A 26,634-nucleotide genomic window follows, 5' to 3' on the forward strand; every position below is an offset into this window, starting at 1 on the left:
ATATATATATTTCATATATATATGAAATTTATTGGGGTGACATTGGCTCATAAAATTATATAGGTTTCAAGTATACAATTCTGTAATACATCATCTGTATATCTCAGAGACCACACTGTTGATGGGTGAGAAACTTCACGTCCCTTGGGCGCAGCATTTTGAACTGAAGGGTTAAACTGTGGTTCTAGTATCACCAAGACCAGGCTTTCAGCAAGCTGCAGGGCAGTAGGCAGGTAGTTTTATGTTTCTGGAGTTCTTTCTTTTCCTGATTTAAAGGGTCATTGAGCTTCCTTCCTGATCCTAAATTCCTTCTAGAGCTTGAAAATTAGACAGGATGACTGATGAAAAGATAACCCTGGCTTTTCCTTCTTAGTTAATGTGATCATCTCTCACTTTCATAGACTGTTCACTGATACCTGTGGCCAAAATAATCATTCATAAATAATCATTTGGTTTATGTTAAGGTGGATTTTTTAACATTCATAAAAATGTATGTATAAATATGTCCTGGCATTTGTCACTGCTTCTGTGTTCTGCAATTTTATGTGTAGCAAACTGTGAATATATGGCAATGCATCCAAATATTTATTAAATAGATAATTTTGTTAAGAAACTCAATAAGGGCCTGAACTGGTTTGGCTTAGTGGATAGAGCATCTGCCTGTGGACTGAAGGATCCCAGGTTCAATTCCGGTCAAAGGCATGTACCTTGGTTGCGGGCACATCCCCAGTGGGGAGTGTGCAGGAGGCAGCTGATCGATGTTTCTCTCTCATCGATGTTTCTAGCTCTCTATCCTTCTCCCCTCCTCTCTGTAAAAAATTAATAAAATATATTTTAAAAAAGAAACTCAATAAGGAGTTATGAGAAGCAAATATGTGAGGTATTAGGTACTGTGTGTCCTGCCAAACCTTTATAGTTGAAATGCATAACTAAGCTGTGTATGAATTGTACAAATGTTCACATGTGCATGTAAACATACATTCACTCAAGGTGATTAAAAATAGGGGCTAAAATAATAAATACTAAAATATAAAAGATGCATCTAGTTAAAATACCTACCACATGGAGTAGAATAGTAGAGGTTGGGGTTAGATTCAGGGGGTAATGTGGTGTTTGGGGACAGTAGGAACATTGAGAAATGGGGATTGACATGAGTCTTGAAAAATGGTAAGAATAAGCTAAGAAAAGAGAGTGGATATTAATGTATAGCATAATAGGTAAAAGAGGTGTGAGTTTGAAGGAATGAACTAGATTGATTTGTTGAAGAAAAGGGCTTACTTGGGACCAGAATGATGAGTTAATGCTGAATTATTAATCAGGATGGGAAGTTAAGATTGCATTTATTAGACAAAAAATAAAAAGGTTTGGAGTTTTCAACTTGAATGCAATAATTATGTTAAGAGGACTCAGACTATAAGTGTTTTTACTTTCTGTTTTCAATATTGTGCTTTTGTTTATTAAATATATATACATAGATTCTACTGATCTATAAATAAGATCTATTAACCAGGAAGGAGAAAATACTGATAATGGCTCTGTCTTTATTGTTTTGTTTCTGATGCCAGAACAAATACCTTAATATCTCTCGAGAAATCTAGTTGAATCTATGCATATAAAGTTTGTCAGTGGAACTCAACCACATTGTAACATTCAACAATTCCTAGAAACCTTAAAAAAGCCAGTGGTCAGTAGTGCCAGTAGTACACCTATTTCTTGTGGGTGCCTTTTACATACCCAGATATGCCAGTGACAAATATAATGCTTCTCTGCTAATACATATTAGTATGTTCAAAGAATCAGGGCCTTTCTATTTGCATATGAATGTGAAATAATTCTATGAGTGTGCGTGTGGGATTTAATTGTTTTTTAAACAATATACTCTTATCTTTCTGGAAGCGATTCAGGCCATCAAAGGGTTGTCAGTGATGAGCTTGCTAATTACTTTCCAATACTTAGCCCTGTATTTCCCTTCATTACTGGTGCTCTGCTCCCTCCAGTTTTACATGACTATTAAAAAGTTCATTTAGAATCCAGTCAATCTTCCAGTGCCAGTTCTGCACTTTAAATTTGTTATTCAACAAGGACACAATGGGAATATTTGTAGCTGCCAAGGAAATACTCATAAAGTTTTTCCTGCATTATCTTTGCAAAATTGAATGGATAATTTACTTCTAAAAAGAACAGGTTACAGCTAAAGAACAGAAACTGTCATTCTAAAAAAGAAGACAAATAAAGACAAGTCAAATCTGTATATTAAATTTGTATTCTTCAATGACACAGATGCTGATTGTTAAGCTTTTTATCTTTCCTCTTTCACTTTGTAGGCCACTGGTAGTAGCCAATAGATCAAAAGGGGTCTAGAAAGGTGAGTTTATGTCTAATAGACTCTTTCAGGAGCAACTACAGAACTGATGTATATTTCTGATTTTGTTTGCTTTTTGATACTGTGCACTGTAGGAGAAGTATATAAAAGCATTATTAGGAAACAGATTATCTCAGAGTAACATTATCCCTTTCAGCAGACTGGATTAATAGTCTCTGGGTGTGTTTTCATCATGCCAATCATAGATGTTTCCAAACATCTGGACTTTGGGCATCAAGTCAATAAAACATCTGGATAATTGATTAGCACTGTAATTGCTTTTGTAATAGTGTAGATGCTACATCTATTTGAGTCTTCCTCCAAATGAGATGAATGTAGAATGTTTGGCAATAGACTTAAATTCAACATTTGGGGTTTTATGGCTTGCTACCACGATGAGGTGCTCTGATGAGGTCTTTCACATGTTCACATGTCTAAGTAACATATCCTTACACACATTTTTTTCTTTACAATCACCGATGAATAAATTTAAAATCTTAGCAAAACTTTTCAAGTACTGAAAGACTTGGCAGGTGAGGTGGGAACAATTCAGGCAGCCAAAGACAGATTAAGACTGTGATGACAGTTCATTTGAAGATGATTATAGGCAAATGCTAGTAAACCTGTTGGATATTCACAGTTTTGATGAAGGTTCAGGGTTTGTGTGATATTGAAAATGAAACACTCAAACTATGTGTGACTCCAAGAAAAGAGAATGCCCAGTGAGAGGAAGATAATCACAATCTTGTTTGGAGGCATGCATATTAAGTGGCCAAGGGAGGACAGTCAGGTGGGCAGAAAGATATGAAACATTCAGAATGTCTTAAGCTTTAAACCAGTATGGCTTGGAAAACTCAGAAATTCTTAAATTGTCTCCTTCAATTGGGAGAAAAGGTCATGTGGACTCTGTTTACTGTATTTGAAATTTATCACGTCTTTCCCGCCTACATGGCTATTTCTACACAGCTATGTAGAGGAGGAATTCCTTAAATTGAAATAATTAGAAAGGTTTTCTAACTCTCTCAATGTACTGAGGATCATCCTCTATGCAAAATGTCCTTGTGTACTTAGGAGCCGCCAGGCAATTAAAGCAGAATAAGGAATCTCTTTGAGCAAATAGTCATTCTCAGTATTTGATTCAAGGAAACTAAAAAGACCATAATTATACATATATAATAACTGAATGGATTATATTACAAGATTTTTGTATTCTACCTCAAACTGCAGGAAGACTAAAATGTCTGTATGATAAATATAGTAGAACTATCTATACCCAAGTTCAAATGACTTTAGTCATAGAAATCAAAGAATCCTTTCCAAGATAACTTTTATCCAGTTCAGTATTTTATCAGTTTGGTCTATTTAATTAGATGCCTCAGGGCACTATCCAGGTAACTTGCTGACCATGGAAACAGTGCTCAACTAATCATTTGTCTCCCAGATATGGAGCCTTTTCCTCCTGAGTTTTCTGAAAACATTGTCAAAGGCATGTATTTATGAACTGAGGTGGGTGGCAGAGGTGATAATAGGTTGAAAGAATAATTGGTAGGGAAATCTAAAGCAAATAAACAAGGACTAGCTCAAATCTCTCAATATCCAAATAAAAATTTCTCTATATGTCTGGCCTATAATGAGTGACTTTGTATCATAAGTATTATAGTTTTCATCATACCTATGGTGGAAGGCCTGTCCTGCTTGATGAGAGATGTCCCATTGTCTTACACCCTTAGATAATTTTCATTAATGCATGTAATATAACTATGTAATGATGGAGATGTCTTCATGTACAATTTATTGAGCCAAATAAATTATTTTATATAGTCACTACTTCAGAAGCTTGTCCACCAGCAAACTAGGCACCTGCAGGATGGGAACTTTGTGCTTTGTTTTTATATTTTTACTAGAGGCCCGGTACATAAAATTTGTGCACTCAGGGGGGTCCCTCAGCCCAGCCTGCACCCTTCCCCAGTCCAGGAGCCCTCGGGGGATGTCCAACTGACAGGGAGTGGGCCTAGGGCTTATGCTGTCAGTCAGTCATCCTTAGTGCTGCCGAGGATGTGGGAGAGACTCCCACCACCACCACTGCACAAAAAATCCGGCTTCTGGTGCACTGACCACCAGGGGGCAGCTCCTGCATTGAGTGTCTTCCCCCTGGTGGTCAGTATGTGTCATAGTGACTGGCCGTTCTGCCATTTGGTCGATTTGCATATTAGTCTTTTATTATATAGGATTAATTTCAGAGAGGAAGGGAGAGCAAGAGAGAGATAGAAACATCAATGATGAGAGAGAATCATTGATTGGCTGCCTCCTGCACTTACCACACTGGGGACTGAGGCGCAACCTGGGCATGTGCCCTGAGCAGGAATCAAACCATGACCTCCTGGTTCATAGGTCAATGCTCAACCACTGAGCCACACTTGCAGGGCAAGAACTTTGTTTTTAAATGATGAACTCTCACTAGCACATATTCCGAACATACCTTAGGTGCTCCATAAATGAACTAGGATGGTTGACAAATTCCTGAAACCCTAAGGTTGTTAGATATAACATTGATAATTGAATAATATTCCTTAAAGCCATATCCTTTCTAATTATTATAGATTTTTTTCATAAAATGTAGACAAAATAATATATTATATGAAATAAATAAAGAGCCTCTCTTTGAACATTCATATGCTATGGTGGAGAAAGCAATAGAATCCATATTAGTCACTAAAATTCAGTTTTCTTCTATAAAAATTATAAAAAAAATAATATGTACCCTATCTATCCTAGAAATTTGTTTGGGGAATATAATTGAAAGGATGCAAAAGCATTCAGAAAGCAACTATTGGTACCAATGTTGATACTATTACATTTATTAAATATCCATAAATAAACTGTTAGACATGCTAAATCTATAGAAGAATCTAAAGAGTCAGATGATTACATTGTTTTCAGGCGAAATGCTCTGATCTGCAATAAATAAGTATAAGCCAGATTCATATGCTGTCCCATGAGGATGCATCTCTAATGTGTGCTACATAAAGTACAGCATTGTGTGAGAAGGTAAAAGGAAGAAAAAGTTTTAAAAGTTTCAATTATAACCCCACACAAAAAATAAAAATATCTTTGGTTTTCTCATTTATTTTTATTAGTTGGGTAGAAAGAGAAATGTGTAGATCTTCTGACAACTATAACAGTTTATGAACCATAAAGTTAGGTAATAGAAGTTGTTGATTAAAAAATACATGTTTTTTTGAAAAGTATTAAAAATAATAAGACACCCTGATGTTTTAAAGGTTTGGGTGCATAAGTCTCTTGTTTTGACATTTATAATATCACTGAAATGCCTTGATTAAACATTTAACCATCGTTTGAAGTTTGTTTATCCCTAAATTTTATATCACAATTTGATTCAACCTCTTGCTTCAGTGATTTAATAAAAAATACTATTAAATGTTTGCAAATTATTAAATTGTAGGACTTTATTGTAGATTGCTAATACATCAGATGGGCATAAAACAGTGGTTAGCTTGGGAGAAAGCTAATATTCATACGCACGCTCCATTTCTCACTTTTCCTGACTTTGTCATTTTGCTTCTGACAACTGCTAAAGGAAAAAAAAAAGCTGTACATAGTTCAAAAAGCAAGTTCTTGGTTTGAGAATGGTAGTAGGTATGGTGAGTTCACCCTCATATACACTAACCCATGGAAGGTCAGAGGCACAATCTTAAGGAAAATGTATTAGTCAAAAAGAAATGCATAAATTAAGAAAAATCCCATAAATATATTTTAGATTCCAATGGCAAAGGTCTGAGTCTTTCTAAGAATACTATTTATTTCTGAAGACCAGTATGCATTTTTCCTAGTAGTGTGCTTATCCAAGGGTGAAGTAATTACATACTGCTTGTCCATGTGGATTGTAAGCCATGTGGCCTTGAGCTTTTGTCCAAAATCTGCCATTTTCTCAATTTCCCTAAATTAGAATACCAATACTAGTTCCTATTCATATAGTAGTCCAGAAAGTATCTCTCAAAATATTAGTTACTTAGTGCTTTAATCTGTTTATGCTGTGATAACGAGATAACATACACTGGGTGACTTAACTGAAATTTATTTTCTCAGTTATGAAGGCTAGGAGACCAGCAGGGTTGGCTTCTGGTGAGACCTCTCTTTCTGGCTTATAAATAGCCTTCTTCTCACTGTCTTCACTTGGCCATTCATCTGGGCACGTAAATGCACTCAAAAGAGGGAGCTCTTCTTATAAGTCCTATCATATTAGTGCCCCACCCTATTACCTCATTTAACCTTAATGGCATTCTTAAAAGCCCCATCTTCAAACACAGTCACATTGTAGGTAGGGCTCAACATATGGATTTTGGGAGGACACATTTCAATCCATAATACTGGTCTTATTTCCCGTAGCATTTTCTGGGATATCCGGAATGCTCTCTATTGAGGTACTGTTTTTGTTTTGTTTTTCCCTCATATCTGTATGTTGTATCATTTTGACCCATGGTTTATTACTAGATAGGTCTCATATTTGGCCATCGGCTCATGTCTAGATTCCAGGGACTCTTACTTCTATTATATATGTATATAATTCTATTCATGTCCTTGATGCTGATCTAGATTAATGCTTCGTAACTTAATATTGTAAGTGAAGGGGAACATGTGAAGAAAATGTAGGGTCATGTAAGGGACTCAGAAAATGAAACAAAGAGGAGAAAAAGTTAAAGTTTCTGATTTGAGGTGCTTGCAAGGATCCAAAGTCACTATAATGGATTTTCTGACTGAAAGCTGTAGCTGTTTGAATATAGCTTTATAATTACTCAGACATACATTCACTGTGGTTTCTGTTCCCATCAGAGAAGGTAACATTCAAGGAGCCACAGGGTTAAGGGATATAGAATATATGTTTGGTGCACATAATTCATTAGTTAGGAAGTATATGAAGCTACATACCTGTTTCCAAAAGTTCTCAACCAGATGCTGATCTAGGGCAAATGAGTTTATGTCTGGGAAGTTTGGTGTTTCTTAGAGGATTGGGGAAGACATTCTCGCTACTTAGTACCAGTGCCCCTGCTATTGGACCTCAATGTCCCTGCTAACCTCCTTCAGGCTCCCACTTCTAACAGTATAAGCAGACATCTGTGGTTAAGTAATCATACTTTCACCCAAAGTTCAATCTATCTTTGTACAGATTCCTTGTTCTCTCTCCCTGAATTCCATGTACACAGTCAACTCTCCCCTTCAAGCATAGTTCATGTAATTTTGACTCTCTCAAAAAATAGTTTACTAAGCCCTCACTGGTTTGGCTCAGTGGATAGAGCATTGGCCTTCGGACTGAAGGGTCCCAGGTTCGATTCCAGTCAAGGGCACATGCCCGGGTTGTGGGCTCGATCCCCAGTATGGGGCATGCAGGAGGCAGCCGATCAATGATTCTCTCTCATCATTGATGTTTCTATCTCTCCCTCCCTCTCCCTTCCTCTATGAAATAAATAAATAAATAAAATAGTTTACTAAGTAATCCCTAGGATGCACTCATGCAAAAGTACTTTTTCATTTGATTCCAAGATTCTCACTCCCTTCTCTGTCCCACAAAGACACAGAGTTTCAGTGACCCAGTTGCCTTTCTGTGAAATGGAGCAAATATTAGGTGGAGGATTGTTGGGGTCATTATTCCAGACCTCCAAACTTGAATATTTTAGTGATTTAGTAAGAGAATAGTCACTACTTTTTTCTGTTTAAGAATATGAATATTGACATAAAATAGCTTAATTAAGAAAATGGGCTGATGTCTAAGAGACATATAATCTTATGCTTTCCATGCCAGTTACAATTAGCTATGTGACTTAAGTTATTAATCTCGCTATCTCAGTTAACTTATTTGTAACATGGAAATTAGGCTAGGCTCCCCCTCATACAATGGAAGAGACTTAATGGAGGACCTAACACAATCTCAGTGCTCGTGAAGAATATGTTTATACTAAAAGCTGTGACTGCTGCCACTCTCACTCTAGGTTTCAGCTCTACATGTACCTTTATATCCCATTCATTTCTATCTATACAGCAGGCTAGGTGTAACCCTGCTCAGTAACCTAGAGTCAGAGAAGTGAAAGGAACTTCTTGAGCTTAGTACTGTTTTTCAGACACTGGGTGATACACATATGAACAGGATAAAATCCTTGCTTATATGAAGACCTTTTTCTTTTTTAAAATATATTTTATTATTGATTTCAGACAGGAAGGGAGAGGGGGAGAGATAGAAACATTAATGATGAGAGAGAATCATTGATCAGCTGCCTTCTGCACGCATCCCACTGGGGATTGAGCTTGCAACCCAGGCATATGCCCTTGACCGGAATTGAACCTGTGACCCTTCAGTCCACAGGCCTACACTCTATCCACTGATCCAAGCTGGCTAGGTCATGAAGATCTTTTTCTTAATGTAGAAAACAGTACATAGGTATATAATATAATTTAAAATAATAGCAGGTTTTCTGAGGAAAAATCAAGTAGATTGAGAGAGTGCTCAATGGTAGAAAGATGCAGCTATCCTAGACTGATTAGTCAGAAATTCCTCTTTATGAAGTGGGGATTTTAGCAGAAGAATATTTCAGATTAAAAAAAATCAACAACAACAAGGGGAAAAGTCACACAAGCTGCTCAAAACATAGGGACAATAATGTGGCTCAGGGTCACAGTGATGGGGATCTGAAGCTGACATCAGAGCCATAGGCAGGAGTAAGATTGTTCATTGCCTATAAGGGCATTAACAGGTACAGGCTAAGCTGCTATAGTTAGGAAACCCAAAAATGCACTGGTTCAGACATAGCAGACCTTTGTTTTCCCCTCATATCATGTTTAGAAGTGAGCAGTCTAGGGCTCTTGGGTGGCACTTCTCTTAGGTCATCCAGTTCTTTGTCACTTGTTGCCCTGCCATAATACTATGTCAGGGTTTTAGCTGATGAGAAGAAGAAAAAACAAAACACATATACTGTTTAAGGGTATGACTTCAAAATTGTACAGATTGGTGCCCACACGAGACAAAGGGAACTATGGGATGTAACCAGCTAAATTTATAGATATTTATATTAGTAAATAAAAAAAAGGAGGTAGGAAGGTGTTGATACTGGAGGCCAATTACTAGTTTTCACCATGGCAGGGAATGTAGATGTTATTTAAAACTAGACGTCTGGTGCATGAAATTCTTGCATGGTCCCTCAGCCTGGCCCCACCCTCTCCAATCCGGGACCCCTCGGGGGATGGCTGACTGCCTCTCGCAATCTGGGACCGCTGGCTCCTAACTGCTCGCCTGCCTGCCTGATCATCCCTAACCACCTCTGCCTACCTGATTGCCCCTAACCACCTCTGCCTGCCTGCCTGATTGCCCCTAACTGCTCCCCTGCTGGCCTGATTGCCCCTAACTGCCTCTGCCTCGCCCTGCACCCAGGACCCAAGATTCCCTCCTCTGGCCGGTTGCACATACCTGGGACGCGGGCTTCCCTCCCTCTGGCCAGCCACAGGCACCCAAGACCCAGGCCGGCTTTGCTTGGGTTGGCCGCAGCCACAGGGTACCGTGAGCAGGTGGCCTCACCTGGGCCCCAGCTGCAGGCACTCGGGACTGCAGGGCAGGCGGCTTGTCTCTCTCCTGGGCCTCAGGCGCAGGCGCAGGTGCAGCCATTGGTGCCTGGGACCATGGGGCAGGTGGCTTGTCCCTCTCCCTCAGTTTGGCTAGTCCCCATTCCTCTCTCATGAGCTCATTTGTGCCTGGCTGGTCCCCATTCCTCTCTCGTGAGCTCATTTGTGCCTGGCTGGTCCCCATTCCTCTCTCGTGAGCTCATTTGTGCCTGGCTGGTCCCCATTCCTCTCTCGTGAGCTCATTTGTGCCTGGCTGGTCCCCATTCCTCTCTCGTGAGCTCATTTGTGCCTGGCTGGTCCCCATTCCTCTCTCGTGAGCTCATTTGTGCCTGGCTGGTCCCCATTCCTCTCTCGTGAGCTCATTTGTGCCTGGCTGGTCCCCATTCCTCTCTCGTGAGCTCATTTGTGCCTGGCTGGTCCCCATTCCTCTCTCGTGAGCTCATTTGTGCCTGGCTGGTCCCCATTCCTCTCTCGTGAGCTCATTTGTGCCTGGCTGGTCCCCATTCCTCTCTCGTGAGCTCATTTGTGCCTGGCTGGTCCCCATTCCTCTCTCGTGAGCTCATTTGTGCCTGGCTGGTCCCCATTCCTCTCTCGTGAGCTCATTTGTGCCTGGCTGGTCCCCATTCCTCTCTCGTGAGCTCATTTGTGCCTGGCTGGTCCCCATTCCTCTCTCGTGAGCTCATTTGTGCCTGGCTGGTCCCCATTCCTCTCTCCCTAGTGTTGAGTGTCTGAGCTGTTGTGGTATGAAGGCATGAGGGCATGAAAATCATTTGAATATTAGCTCTTTATTATATAGGGTGTGATGGGGAGCCACTGAAATGTATTGAAAGAAGAGAAGATTAATGCACAAATTTAGAAAACTTTTAACTTTTGAGCAAAGTTAGAATGTAGAATATATTTCTAGAATATTTAAGAAAAGAGAAATAACTCAGATGAGAGATGAAGAACATTTTGATCAGGGTGTTGTAAATAGAAGTTTTAGATTCAGAATATGCTGAAGATTAAGGCAGAAGATATTGCTAGTAATATGAATGGTAAAAGGGAAAAATAAATGGTGATGAAGGATTCATCCTAAGATGTTGGACTGAGAATTGGGTCTTCCACTATATTTGAGAAATGTGTTGGTAAATCTACTTTCTTATGTGCCCAATATAAATTATGACTTATGCCTTATGGGTATGTATGTGCGTTTAACAGAAAAGATCAATATATGTGCCAAGATCTATGGTAACACTAGTTTGGTTATTTTGTGAAATTTTTTATTCTTCTCCCTCAGTTCTACAATATTTGTAAGCACAGTGTCTCTTCTGAATATAAGGGAGATAAATAAATAAATAAATAAGAATAAGTGAAGCCCAGAAAGAGAAAGAGAATTCCAAGATTTATTTATAGATTAAATATTGTCTGACCTTGGCAACTCATTCAACTTGCAAGGGCATAAATATCTTCATCTGTAGAGTGGGGATAATGATACTAGTCTTATCTACCTCAGAGGATCATTGTGGATCCCAATGGAGTAAGAGATGTGAAAAGACTCTGTTTAAAATGTTAACATCATAGTGAATAATTTATATCACATTTTAAATTTCAATCTGATTTCTCCCATGGTACCACTTGGTAAAAGCAACCACTTCTCATGCTTGTTCTTTCCCAATTCCCATGGCGATTTGGCTTCACAAAGCAGGTCAAGCAGATATCAAAATAAGCTTGCAAAGTGGGAATCTGTAGACTGTAGGTTTAAGATAATTAAGTTTTTTTGAGTTTTAAAAATTATTTTTAAAGTCTAATTCATTATTTGTAATGCAGTTGTCAGGAACTCTTCTTATAAAGACTGTTGATGAGAGTTTTATGGATAGCCAACACCATATTCATTTTAAATATGAATAGCAGGTTATCAGAAAGGCTTCACCAAACTCCTTTAACCAATTAGTAAGCCTGATTATTTTAATACATTTCATATGGAATCCCTCTGGCCAGCCACAGGCACCCAGGACACAGGCCGGCTTCGCTTGGGTTGGCCGCAGCCACAGGGTACCGTGAGCGGGTGGCTTCACCTGGGCCCCAGCCGCAGGCACTCAGGACTGCAGGGCAGGCGGCTTGTCTCTCTCCTGGGCCTCAGGCACAAGCATAGCCATTGGTGCCTGGGACCATGGGGCAGGTGGATTGTCCCTCTCCCTCAGTTTGGCTAGTCCCCATTCCTCTCTCGTGAGCTCATTTGTGCCTGGCTGGTTCCCATTCCTCTCTCCCTAGTGTTGAGTGTCTGAGCTGTTGTGGTATGAAGGCATGAGGGCATGAAAATCATTTGAATATTAGCTCTTTATTATATAGGATGTGATGGGAAGCCACTGAAATGTATTGAAAGAAGAGAAGATTAATGCACAATAGAAGACTTTTAACTTTTGAGCAAAGTTAGAATGTAGAATATATTTCTAGAATATTTAAGAAAAGAGAAATAACTCAGATGAGAGATGAAGGACATTTTGATCAGGGTGTTGTAGATAGAAGTTTTAGATTCAGAATACGCTGAAGATTAAGGCAGAAAATATTGCTAGTAATATGAATGGTAAAAGAGAAAAATAAATGGTGCTGAAGATTCATCCTAAGATGTTGGACTGAGAATTGGGTCTTCCACTATATTTGAGAAATGTGTTGGTAAATCTACTTTCTTATGTGCCCAATATAAATTATGACTTATGCCTTATGGGTATGTATGTGCGTTTAACAGAAAAGATCAATATATGTGCCAAGATCTATGGTAACACTAGTTTGGTTATTTTGTGAAATTTTTTATTCTTCTCCCTCAGTTCTACAATATTTGTAAGCACAGTGTCTCTTCTGAATATAAGGGAGATGAATAAATAAATAAATAAATAAATAAATAAATAAATAAGAATAAGTGAAGCCCAGAAAGAGAAAGAGAATTCCAAGATTTATTTATAGATTAAATATTGTCTGACCTTGGCAACTCATTCAACTTGCAAGGGCATAAATATCTTCATCTGTAGAGTGGGGATAATGATACTAGTCTTATCTACCTCAGAGGATCATTGTGGATCCCAATGGAGTAAGAGATGTGAAAAGACTCTGTTTAAAATGTTAACATCATAGTGAATTATTTATATCACATTTTAAATTTCAGTCTGATTTCTCCCATGGTACCACTTGGTAAAAGCAACCACTTCTCATGCTTGTTCTTTCCCAATTCCCATGGCAATTTGGCTTCACAAAGCAGGTCAAGAAGATATCAAAATAAGCTTGCAAAGTGGGAATCTGTAAACTGTAGGTTTAAGATAATTAAGTTTTTTTGAGTTTTAAAAATTATTTTTAAAGTCTAATTCATTATTTGTAATGCAGTTGTCAGGAACTCTTCTTATAAAGACTGTTGATGAGAGTTTTATGGATAGCCAACACCATATTCATTTTAAATATGAATAGCAGGTTATCAGAAAGGCTTCACCAAACTCCTTTAACCAATTAGTAAGCCTGGTTATTTTAATACCTTTCATATGGAAGGCAAATTGTGTGACATTTCTAATGATGTTTTGAATTTAGTATCAACAAAATACAGGGTAATTGGAAAGCTAGGTAAATGTTAATATTTATTTCCTTCCCAGAACGCATTGGGGAGTAATGCTTGCTTTTCTACAGGTTTTGACTATCAGCTTTTATCAAACAAGATACTCTAAGGCTATAATAGTGTATGACTAAAGGTGATGCAACTCCATTTTATAAACACAGTATTTCTTCCTAGTACATTTTTTTTTACTGAAACATTTCTGAAATAGGTTAAAAATTACAATCATCTTATGTGAATATAAAAAATGATCTATCATGTATTTTAATGCAATATTTGATTATAAAAATAAAAGATAAGATTTAAAAGAAATATTGCATTAGTGGTGGCAGCCTCAGGCTATGCTCCTGACTTTGAGGGCTTGAGTTCACTCCCCTTTCCCATTAGGGGAATATCAGTAAAAATATCTAAGACAAATGCCTTTAGAGGTCTAATCAGATCCAGATGATTGATCCACACAAATGAAATATTTCTTGTAACCTTTTCAGAGACATAAAAGAGGGTGGATAGAAAAGCCATTTGTACTATGATTTTTTCCTTGGAAATTTCTCTAGAATTACCTCCCCCTAAAGGTAATCGTACATCAAAACCTATACAATAAAAGTGTAGTATGCAAATTGTCCTCTTGACCAGGAGTTGTCTGGGAGTTTGACCAGAGGGCAGGGCCAGCCGGGGGAAGGGAGGGAGGCCCTGGCTGTCAGCCAGCAGTTGGCAGCCACTATGGACCCTACCAGTGCACGAATTTCCTGCACTGGGCCTCTAGTATAATATAAATGCCAAATATTGATAGACTGATATGCTAGTATGCATAGCTTGATAAGATTAGGTCTGAGCCTTAAATTACAACAGACCCTTTGGGAGACATTTATTGTATGGCATTATTGGGCAGTACCAAAATGAAACTGACCAGAGCAGCCACTATGGACCCTACCAGTGCACGAATTTTGTGCACTGGGCCTCTAGTATAATATAAATGCCAAATATTGATAGAATTATATGCTAGTATGCATAGCTTGATAAGATTAGGTCTGAGCCTTAAATTACAACAGACCCTTTGGGAGACATTTATTGTATGGCATTATTGGGCAGTACCAAAATGAAACTGACCAGAAGCATGAAAGCATCCAAAGAATCAGACAGTATCATTTGGACTCTTACAGTTTTAATCTTTTAGTTTAGTCTTTGTTTAGTTGCATGTTTTCCTACCATTTAACTGGGAAAAATGTTTTCCTACATTTAACTGGGGAAAATGACTACTGGGCACTCACAGATCAGATCATTTAACTTAGCAACCACAGTGAAAAGGAAATATTTCTTCACATTGTCTGTATATAATGTAGAGATATAATCTGATTGGTCCTTCTAAGACCAATCACTTTGCCATTGTGATGAGATATCTATATTTCATTCATTTTGTATCATGTTCCCACATTGATTACCAGGGGCAATGTTTTGCTTTAGAACTGGATGGAAGAGAGGGTTAGAGAGTAGACAAATCAAGTGCTACCACAATCAGGAAAACCATGCAGACACTTATTGCACAGCAGCTTCATTTTGTTTGTATAAATCAGAGGAGTGACGTTGAATAACTCAGTAGAATCTGAAGCAACCAGAATTAATGCCCAGCATAATAATATATTATATCCCTGGCTTACTCAACTTTACTATTTTACATGACATTAACATCTTCCCTTATTAGGCAGCACAATTAATTGTTTGATAACTTCTGCTGTTATAAAAATCATAATGTGAGCCCAAATGTGCCCCTTGGTTCTTTAGTTCTAGTTTTACTTTTTGAAATAACATGGGCCAAACAGACTGCCTCTTCTCCTATCAGCCCTCATGATTATCAGTTACATTGTGTCCTTTCTAATTATTTTGCCTTCACCTATGTGATCTTCCTTTCCAGTCACTTGCCATTTTGATTTATCTCCTCTGGACAATCTTCTAACAAGATTGATGCACGTATGGCTATGGGGAAAGCAAGAGAGGAAACAAATGAAGAAAAAGAAGAGAGGTAGGAAGAGTAAGAATAGCTAGCAGAGTGACTGGATTTCTAATGTATAAACTGATAAGGGGGCAGGTGGAGAAGATAGAAATTAATGGGTGAGATTATTGCATTCACCCATCAGGGCACATCATTTTAGTAAAAATACTAAGCAAATTCAACACAACAGCAATCTCTCTTAATACAATGAAGCAAGATGATAGTTAAGCAAAAAGGATTAAACAGTTGGTATACTATGGAAGAAGAAAAATTATGTGTAGTTCATTCATACCTCAAAGCCATTCCTAAATTTAAGGTAGCTGTTCATTTAAGCCAAACTGAGTACTGTCTTACTACTCCTTCCATGTAAAACATTAATTTATTTACTCTTTTTCTTATTTGTTTCACTTTATATCCTATATTCCTCTGGAAAATAAGAACACTCAAGAATATGTGGTTATATTCTCAGTGCCATAAGTAAGATGCTGACTGTCCAGTTCTCTTTGAAGAAGGGGAAATTATGTCAAACATTTTTATTAGAAAGTCAGAACAACTCTACATATATTGGTGATTGAATAAAATTACCCAACACACTTATTTGTAAATTAGAGGCCCAGTGCACGAAATTTATGCAGGGGGGAGAGAGGTTCCCTCAGCCCAGACTCTACCCTCTCCAACCAGGGACCCCCTGTGGGATTGGGCCTAAACCGGCAGTTGGACATCCCCCTCACAATCTGGGACCACTGGATCCTAACCGCTCACTTGCCTGCCTGCCTGATTGCCCCTAACCACCTCTGCCTGCCTGCCTGATCACCCCTAACAGCTCCCCTGCCAGCCTTAACTGCCCTCCCCTGCCGGCCTGATCTAGCCCCTAACTGACTCTGCCTCAGCCCCCACCACCATGACTTTGTCTGGAAGGAAATCAGATGTCCAGAAGATGGCTGGTTGACCCGGTCTAATGATCATATTACACTTCTATTAGTATAGATAGTCCAGGCAACCTTATTAGGCACACATGTTCTCCCATAGTTATGACCAACAATAATTCATTCATTCATTCATTCATTCATTCATCCAACAGATATTTATTGAATGCCTACTCAAATTTGGGCCGTATTTCAGGTTTAAGGGATTCAGTGAAACAGAAACACAAAAAAGACTTTTCCTTCTCTTATAAAATTTACACTTAAACAGGGAAGTAGTTGTTATGTAGGCCAATAAATAAATAGATAATAATATAATTTTAGTTAAGTATAACTCCTGGAGAAATAATAAAATTCTGGCTATAAGAGTTAGACAAGTCCAGGAATCTTAATGTAGGGCCGTGGTCAGCAAACTGTGGCTCATGAGCCACCTGAGGCTCTTTGGCCCCTTGAGTATTGCTCTTCCTAAGCCTTAGGAGTACCCTAATTAAGTTAATAACAATGTACCTACCTATATAGTTTAAGTTTAAAAAATTTGGCTCTCAAAAGAAATTTCAATCCTTGTACTGTTGATATTTGGCTCTGTTGACTAATGAGTTTGCCGACCACTGATCTAGGGTGCTTGGACTTCTAGGGCTTCTATATATGTAATTAACAGGTTCAATAAACTAGAAATTATGTAAACATTGTGTGGCTATGAATATGCACATTTTAAATGGAAAGAATTATAACATACATCAGTGTCTCAGAAGAATATCTAACCTATAAAACCCTGAGAATGACATGATGGGCCTTTCAGAAGAGGTGATGTTAGAGCTAAGAACTGACTATGAAGGAGCAAGCTATGATAATTTGGGGATCCAAAGTTCCAAGCAAAATAAAGAACAAGTTCCTAAGGCAGGAACAAGCGTGGTGGGGTGCATGTGAGTAAAAGATAGAGGAGTGAATAGCAGAGAAATATTTAAATATGCAAAGAAGTAGGCAAGAGATGGCTCAAAGAGCTGTTTTAGACTGAAGTAAAGAATTTAGATTGAGCCAAGCTGGCATGACTTAGTGGTTGAGCATCACTTTAATCACAGGTCAGGGAACATGCCTGGATTACGGACTCAATCCCCAGTGTGGGGCGTGCAGGAGGCAGTCAATCAATGATTCTCTCTCATCATTGATGTTTCTATTTCTCCCTCTCTCTTTCTCTCAAAAATAAATAAAAATATATTTTTTAAAAAGAATTTAGATGGAATGTATGTACTGGAAAACCATTACAGGACTTTAATGAGGAATGTGTAAGATGATTTTAAAGATCATTCCTTCTTGCCCAGCTGGCGTAGCTCAGTGGTTGAGCGTCAATCTATGAACCAGGAGGTCACATTTTGATTCCAGGTCAGGGCACATGCCCGAGTTGTGGACTTGATCCCCAGTGTGGGGCATGCAGGAGGCAGCCAATCAGTGAGTCTCTCTCATCATTGATGTTTCTCTCTCTCTCTCTCTCTCTCTCTCTCTCTCTCTCTCTCTCTTCCCCCCCCTTCCTCTCTGATATCAATAAAAAAGTATATTAAAAAAAGGTCATTCCTTCTTGAGATGAGATTCTAATGAGGCAAGAAGAAAAGTTCACAGCCCACTTAAGACTTTCTTCTATGTGTCCAGCGGGAAGAGTAAGAATATCAGACAAAAACAGACTTGTGCAGATTACAGGATATATTTTTGTAGCAGAGCAAAGAGAGTCTTCTTTGGAAGTTCTTAGTTCTATCTGGATGATCTGTATATGATACCTATTTTTTTACCAAGCAAGTCAATATACATTTTGGTTAAAAGACAGATGGTGGAATTTTGAGTATTAAAATAAAAATTCTACCAAAGCCAAATGTCAATATCATATTAGGATATAAACACAAATCTAAAATCATATTAAAATTGTATTTTAACTACACTTTAAATTTTTAAATTTTAAAGGTTTGAGTGTTTGTCACAAAAAATAATAAATGTTTCATCAACCACAGCTTCTAGATGACAATTATCAATGCCTTTTCACTTTCAGCTGAGATCACTAAAGGAGTAAGATTGTATGCAGCATTTCCCCTTTTTCTTACCATTGAAGATTTCACTAGAATATTTAAATATATTTTAAAATAGATATTCAGAAATTGACAGTAAATTCAAATTATATTTTTTTCCTTTACTAACAGATTGAGGTAGAAATGGATACATATATATTATCATCATTATGTAAATGATTACTTACACAATCACATGATTATTCATTGTGCATTTCATCAAGTGTGCCAGAAATGAGTTTGAAGCATATGGCTAGTTAGCCTTTCAAAGCCAAAATTTAAACATATGGATAATTTAATTATGGATGTGATAGTAAAAAAGAAATTATGATATGCAGTAGAAACCAATCCATGAGCCAAAGAAACACAAATTATTCATAAATAAATATATATTTTTATATTACATAAAAATCAGCTTTGTGATTAACCAATCAGCATCTATCTCCAAAATTGTGGCTAATAGCATTTCTATACTTGTAGATAATGTAGTGATTATTCCAATTTCTTATGTAATGTAGTGATTATCCCTATGGCTATGTCAATATTAAGCCACATCAATACATATTATTACAGGGAAAGGGATAAATATATATTTTTATATTACATAAAAATCAGCTTTGTGATTAACCAATCAGCATCTATCTCCAAAATTGTGGCTAATAGCATTTCTATACTTGTAGATAATGTAGTGATTATTCCAATTTCTTATGTAATGTAGTGATTATCCCTATGGCTATGTCAATATTAAGCCACATCAATACATATTATTACAGGGAAAGGGAAAGTCAAAGAAAATGCATTCTTTAGTTTGTTTTGATCAATTCCACCTTTTACAAGAATATTGATTAGTGTCCTTTTCTAAATATGAAGTGTGTTCTGCCCCCCTCCCATCCCCATGTCTTTATAGGCCAGTATTCCCAGAGAAGGTAACTACACATGCATAGTCTGTAAGGTAAATTATATCAATCAAACACTCCAGTTACTTTTTGTTTATAACTTAAGTTTTAGTTGAGAATGTTGTCATGTACTTGGTCATGTAGGTCTGGGAACTTAAATATTACAGGCCCCTGTCTGCTATCTTATAAAAAATAATCAAATTCATATCACACTGATAGGACCTTGAGATCTATAAGATCAAGACAGAGGCTGAAGCCCTAACTGATTTGGCTCAGTGGATAGAGCATCGGCCTGTGGACTGAAGGGTCCCAGGTTTGATTCCAGTCAAGGGCATGTACCTTGGTTGCAGGCACATCCCCAGTAGCAGGTGCACAGGAGGCAGCTGATCGATGTTTCTCTCATCAATGTTTCTAACTCTCTATCCCTCTCCCTTCCTCTCTGTAAAAAAAAAATATATATATATGGGCTGAAAATGTACCTGACCTCCGATTTGACTTTACTAAAGTTTGTGAAGACAGGCAGTAAATTGAATGCAGTGTTTCACTGAGTTGATTTGACAGCTCATAGTGAGTTGTAAAAGTTTGTAGAAACTCCAGTTTTTGTTATTTCAAATATATGATTACAGTATAGAAAGTGATAGAATCAAACCACCAAGATATGTCATACAGAGATAGTATGTATGCAGAAAAACACACATATATATGCACATAAATAAGCAAACACCTTAAGTATGCATGTGTACATTCCATTTTAAAAATACAAATTATTTGGGGAAATTGTTGATCAAACACAATTTTGCCAAAAACTTTTACACAAGCTTGCAGGGAGGTGATTAATTCGTATTTCTACCTTTTTACCTCCTGCAGAAAATATAACAATTATTCAGAAAATATGTTTTAAATTTGTATTGATATCAGAGAGGAGGGGAGAAGGAGAGAGATAGAAACATCAATGATGAGGGAGTATCATTGATTGGCTGCCTCCTGCATGCCCCACACAGGGAATCGAGGCCACAGCCTGGGCATGTGCCCTTGACTGGAATCGATCTGGGGACCCTTCAGTCCGCAGGCTGACGCTCTATCCACTGAGCCAAACCGGTAAGAGCCAGAAAATATTTTAACTGACCATTTTATTTTGTAAATCAAGCTTTTTAAAAAAATCAAGTAAAAAAAAAAGAATGGTAATGATTTTCCTTCTCTCTCCATCTTTTTTTTTAAAGGGTCAGTTCTTTATGTTGTTGAGATAATGAAAAACACACAAGCCTTAGATCAGAGGTATGTTGGAAAGTAGTGGCCCAAAGTTGTGGGGAAATTCAAGGCTGATGCATAAGTATTATGCTGCCTCTCAGTGAAATCTATCGAGTGTTGACCATTGATGACACTAAACCACTCTATCTTTGTAGACATTTGTCTGATGGATTCTGGACACATGAACAATTACTACAAGAATGTATGCAACTATTTCATGCTAACTGTGACATGTATAAATCATGGGGTAAAAGGACAAAGGCTATTATTAAACAATAAATTTGAAAAATAATGGTCCCCTGTGTCCCTCTCCCCATTCTTTACCCAAATGCCCAATGGGAAGAAGAAACAGAATCAAGAAAAAAAAAAGCCCACCTAATGAAGTGAAACTGTAGAAACTATAGAAGGTAAGAAGGCATTAGAAGTATGATTAAGAAATAAACTATTAGTTTATTCAATATTATTTCATGTATTAGCAAACAAAAATTCAGCCTAATCTCCCATACTTGGATCCTACTTTCTTTTTTATTTTTTTCTTTATTTTTATTGATTTTAGAGAATAAAGGAGAGAGATAGAAACATCAATGATGAGAGAGAATCATTGATCGGCTACCTCCTGCATGACCCATACTGGGGATCCAGTCCATAACCCAGGCATGTGTCCTGAGTGGGAATCAAACCTTAACCTCCAGGTTCATATGTCGGTCCTCAACCACTGAGCAACACCAGCCAGACGGTTTCTTTATTCCTTCCCCTTTTCCTTCCTGCCATTCATCCTTCTTTCCTTTTTCTTTTTTCCTTCCTTTTCTACCCTCTTTTCTTCCTCAAACGTTTGTTACAACTATAGTACCAGGAATTAAAAGTACAACCCACTTCTTTCAAACTTTATTTTATTGTTTTCACTTGTACCAAAGTATCCAATTTCACACTGCCCCAAGACATTGATGTCTACTGAGTCAATTTTAAGTTACATATGGAATTTTGTTGTTGTTGTTAATCCTCATCTGAGGATATTTTTAAATTGATTCTTACGGAGAGTGGAAGAAAGAGGGAAAGACAGAAAGAAACATCGATTTGTGGGAAACACATCGATTGGTTGCCTCCTGTACGTGGCCTAACCAGGGCCCAGGCCAGGGAGGAGCCTGCAACCAAGGTACCTGCCCTTGACCAGAATTGAACCTGGGACCCCTTGGTCCGCAGGCCGATGCTCTATCCACTGAGCCAAACTAGCTAGGGCACATATGGATATTTTTAAATTGGAATAAATACCAGGGCTAGAAATACACAGTTCTATCTCTCTCTAAATACATTTGCAAGGCAGTTAGAAGTTATATAGTAGTACACCTTTCTCACATGAAAACTTTATCAGCTCCTAAAAATATTTGCTTCTAGATATCAAGTAAATTTTAGATTCTTTCAAATGCATTCTCATGCCTGATATTGAGAACAAGTGCATTCTATCTACAGTAAAAACGATCAATATAATGCTCGTTATTGTTCTTTCTCATTAAATTATGAGCACCATTCTAAGTCCAGAAAATACCATGTTCCATTTATATTGGACTTGTTAAATGGGTTACTCCCATGGGTATTTTTTAGTGCAAGTTTGCTAAGAGTGAAGCATGTAGAATTTTTTAAACAATTGAAGTGGAAAACATAAACACATTACATGTAGAACATTGTAAGAACTATAAACCAGGTCAGAGCAAAGGCCATATTTAGAGAATATTCTGGATGAAATTATTGCTAGGATCCCACTGGACACAGGCTTAGTGATTTAACTTTCATTTAAACAAAATGGAGTCAGACATCAAAACATTCTTGGCTTTTATGGTGGTTGATTTATGCTCCTTTAGATTCTCATAATGAGAATCAAAAGAAAATAGAAAAAATAGGGACAGTTTATGTGTTTTCCTTAACTTTGGGAAAGTATTTCTTCTAGGTCCATTAAGACCCTGAAGTACATTAGCATATATTCAATTTTAAAGGAAAAGCCAAATTCTTGAAAATCAGCTCCTTTGAAAGACTACATTCTGTTATTTAACTTAAGAAAACAATCAGTGCTGTGCAACAAAAAATATTTATATACAAAATTGTATCACAGAGTTATTTATAATAGCAAAAAAAAAAATGTAAAGAACCTCAAAGCTTGATAAAAGTGGATTGGTTTGAAATTAACATTCATATGAGGGCACTAAAAATAGTTTTTCAGAATATATAAAAAAAGTTTGCAATATATTGTTAAGTGTAAATAAGAATGTTCCTCATAAGTATATCAAAAATGACCCCAATTTCATTTTAGACTCACACAGAGTAAAAAAAAAAAAAAGACTGTAGAAAATATGCTTATATTTTCACAATGGTTATTTCAAGGTGGTGAGATTACAAGTAAATTTTTTTCATTATCTATAGGCTTTCCTGTATATTCCAAATTGAGTAAAATAACTTGCATTACTTTTATAATGAAAAAGTAAGATAATTTTAAAGGAGTAATACATTAAAATGCACCCTTAGAACTCCATTTTTTACAGCTACCATCCATTTCCATTTATCTAGGTGTTTTAGGAGGCTCTGAATTTTGCTACTTCCATACTGCAGAAATACAATATACTGCTCCAATCAGATTGCCCTACCAATCCTATGTGTGGCTGTTTCTAAATAAAAATTTTAGTGCAAATAGTAAGGAGAAAGGGGGAAAGGAAAGAAGAATGGAGGGGAGCTCAGTAGAGAGGAGAAAAGAAATGTGAATGATAAAAGAGTTTAATATGGCTTTGGAAACTATATGTGCCCATAGGAAAACACTCCTTCCAATGCAACAAATGCATCTGCCATAAAAAAATGAATAAATAAGAACATTTCATTTTCTTCTAGGATTTTCAAACTATTTCTTACCAATGGGATGGAGTTCAGAATTAAATTCTTTAGGGAGCTTATTCCTTTTTTTTCCCATTTTGTAAGTACATCATAAGACACGGTCCCTAGAAGTTTGCCACTGTCATATAAACATTTTACATTAAGAAGAAAGGAATAGTCCAGCTGGCATGGCTCAGTGGTTAAGCATCAACCCAAGAACCAAAATTTCACCAGTTCATTTCCTGGTCAGGGCACAAGCCCAGGTTGTAGGCTCAATCCCTAGTAGGGAGGCATGCAGGAGGCAGCTGGTCCAATGTTTCTATCTCTCTACCCCTCTCTGTAAATCAATAAAACTATTCTAAAAAATGAAGGAAGGAAAATATTTTTCCACCATATTGCAGAATCTTTGATTCATTAAGGAGATTTGCTATATTTGGGTCTCAAGTCCTCTGTCAACAGAAATCAGGGTTTCACTCATAATGGATTTTTCTCCTCCAAGCTCATACCAGGATGAGCCAGAAAAACTGAAGTGGGAATTTGTACCTAAAAGTAAATATTACTTGTACTTTAGGGAGAAATCTTCAGTGTGCCAACAACTGTGCTTGGCATATCTTTCTAGCCTCCAGGTTTCGAAACTGGATTGCCTCATGCCTCTGCAGGTACTCAAGCTGCCAGAACTAAAAGCAATCACTGCCTGGGACTGCTCTCCAATGTGTGCCTGGCTAGAGATCTCTTTTTTTTTATGAAAAAAAAATCTCATGGAGTCTATAAGAAATTTAATTATTAGTTATAAGAATAAATAAGAAAATGCTAAAAATGCTGAGGGAATTTGTGAATTAAAATAGATACTTTTTGCCCTAGAATGTTTGGCTCAGTGGATAGAGCATGGGCCTGTGGACCCAAGAGTCCCAGGTTTGATTCCAGTCAAGGGCACATATCTCAGTGGCAGGCTTGATCTCCAGCCCTGGTCAGGGCTCATGCAAGAGGCAACCAATAGATGTGTCTCTCTCATCATTGATGTTTCTATATCTTTTCTCCCTGTCCCTTCCTCTCTGAAATTAATTTAAAGATATTTTTAAAAATAGATACTTTTTATAAATCAGAAAGAAAGATAAAATTATCTAATTGATATGCTCTATAAGTTGAAGGACATTGCTTTTAATACATGACAACTTATCAATAAAAATGTGATGTAGGACAGTGAATAATAAAGTATCTGAACTTAATTCCCTTGGGAAATGTAAGTCTGAGACACCACTATATAAAATAAACTCAGTGATAATAAGGATAGCTTTGAAATAAAGCAAACAGGAAGGAAAAGAAATAAACAAGATTTTTTAAAAAGATGAACTAACAAGCAAAGTAGAGACAGACTCAGAGAGAGCAGATTAAGAGCTGTTGGTGGTTAGGGGCTGCATGGGTGGGGTGGAAGGATTGACCAAAAAAAAGAAACAAATGCATGAAGGTAACCATGATGTACGTAGGGTATAGTGAGCACTCTTTTTTTGTTGTTGTTACTGCCTTTTTAAAAATTTTCTTTCCCCTCTCTTTCTCTTCCCCCAAATTTTCCATCTCATTCTTAGGTAAATAATATTAACATTGTTATATTAATACTAGAGGCCCGGTGCATGATTTCATGCACATTGAAAGGAAATTAATTAGAAGAAATATTTTTTAAAAAATATATTTTATTGATTTTTACAGAGAGGAAGGCATCAATTTTACATAACTTTAGTACAATATCAAAGCTAGGATCTTGACATTGGTACAATGCTGCTAACTAGGCTACAGACCTTACTTTGGACAGTTTTTTGCATTTGTGTGTGCATGTGTTTGTGTGTATATGTGTGTGTAGCTCTATGCAATTTTATCCCTTGTATAGATTTATGTAACCATCACTACAATCAAGATAGAAAACTGCTTAGAAGGAAGAATAATGATATTCACGGCTACATTTGGCTAGTGATTATGCTATGAGCACTCTGCTGCACCTTTTATATATATATACTAGTGTCCTGGTGCACTGATTCATGCACTTTAAAAGGAAATTAACTAGAAGAAATATTTTAATATCGCTATTCGCCCTTTCTCTATAATAGAAGTGTCAACCAAATTCATGATCAACAATGACAGATGGAAACACAGGTGTATGAATGGTGCCAGTGAGAGCTTAAGTATATAGATAAACTTGCTTAATTAGACCTACTTTCTGATTTAGCAAAACTTTTTCCAGCCCAGTGAAGCACCATAACTTCTCTTTCAGGTTATTGTCAGCAACACAGCAGTAAATATCGACATGAAGCAGATTATTATTGTAGATCACATGGGAGAACAAAGGCTGAAATATTTAACTGTAGCAGTGTTTGCCTATATTCTGTGCAGTGAGAAAGCCTGAATTCATTTTCAAGGTCCACAATTTCTTCTTTTCAGTTGGGTCACATTTCTAAACTTTCTAAATCTCTGTTTTCTAGCTAATGAAAAGAAAATAGGATTCTACCAAGTCTCCTATCTACCTACTCCATGACTTCTGTGAGGATCAAATGAGATGAGGCATGGGAAACCTCTTCACAGACATTTGGTTGAAGTGTAAAATATTTGCACCTGGCTATAAAGCGAGTTGTGTTCCTGGGCTGAAGAAACTGCAAGGAGGCTAGTCACTAGGGAGAGGAAGCCGGGCATTGCTAGGTGACATCATTACCTGGCACCCACAGCGACCTTTCAGGGCTGGGCTGTGGGCCGCATTTTGTGCCATGGGGTTTCAGCAGCATTGGCTACAATTTCGTGGGCTGTTGCTCCAGGGTGGTGGCGGGGCCTGTGAGGTGTTCCTGGGATGAAGAAACTGCAAGGAGGCTAGTCACTAGGGAGAGGAAGCCGGGCATTGCTAGGTGACATCATTACCTGGCACCCACAGCGACCTTTCAGGGCTGGGCTGTGGGCCGCATTTTGTGCCATGGGGTTTCAGCAGCATTGGCTACAATTTCGTGGGCTGTTGCTCCAGGGTGGTGGCGGGGCCTGTGTCCCACTTCTGAGAAGCCGAGTATTGCTTTGTTGGTGCCAGGTCCACAGTGCTGTTTCTTTGTAAATGGCCAGTGTGTGTCACCGCAGCTCCTGTGT

The sequence above is a fragment of the Myotis brandtii genome, unplaced genomic scaffold, assembly GCF_000412655.1.
Source record: "Myotis brandtii unplaced genomic scaffold, ASM41265v1 scaffold590, whole genome shotgun sequence".
Classification (NCBI taxonomy): domain Eukaryota; kingdom Metazoa; phylum Chordata; class Mammalia; order Chiroptera; family Vespertilionidae; genus Myotis; species Myotis brandtii.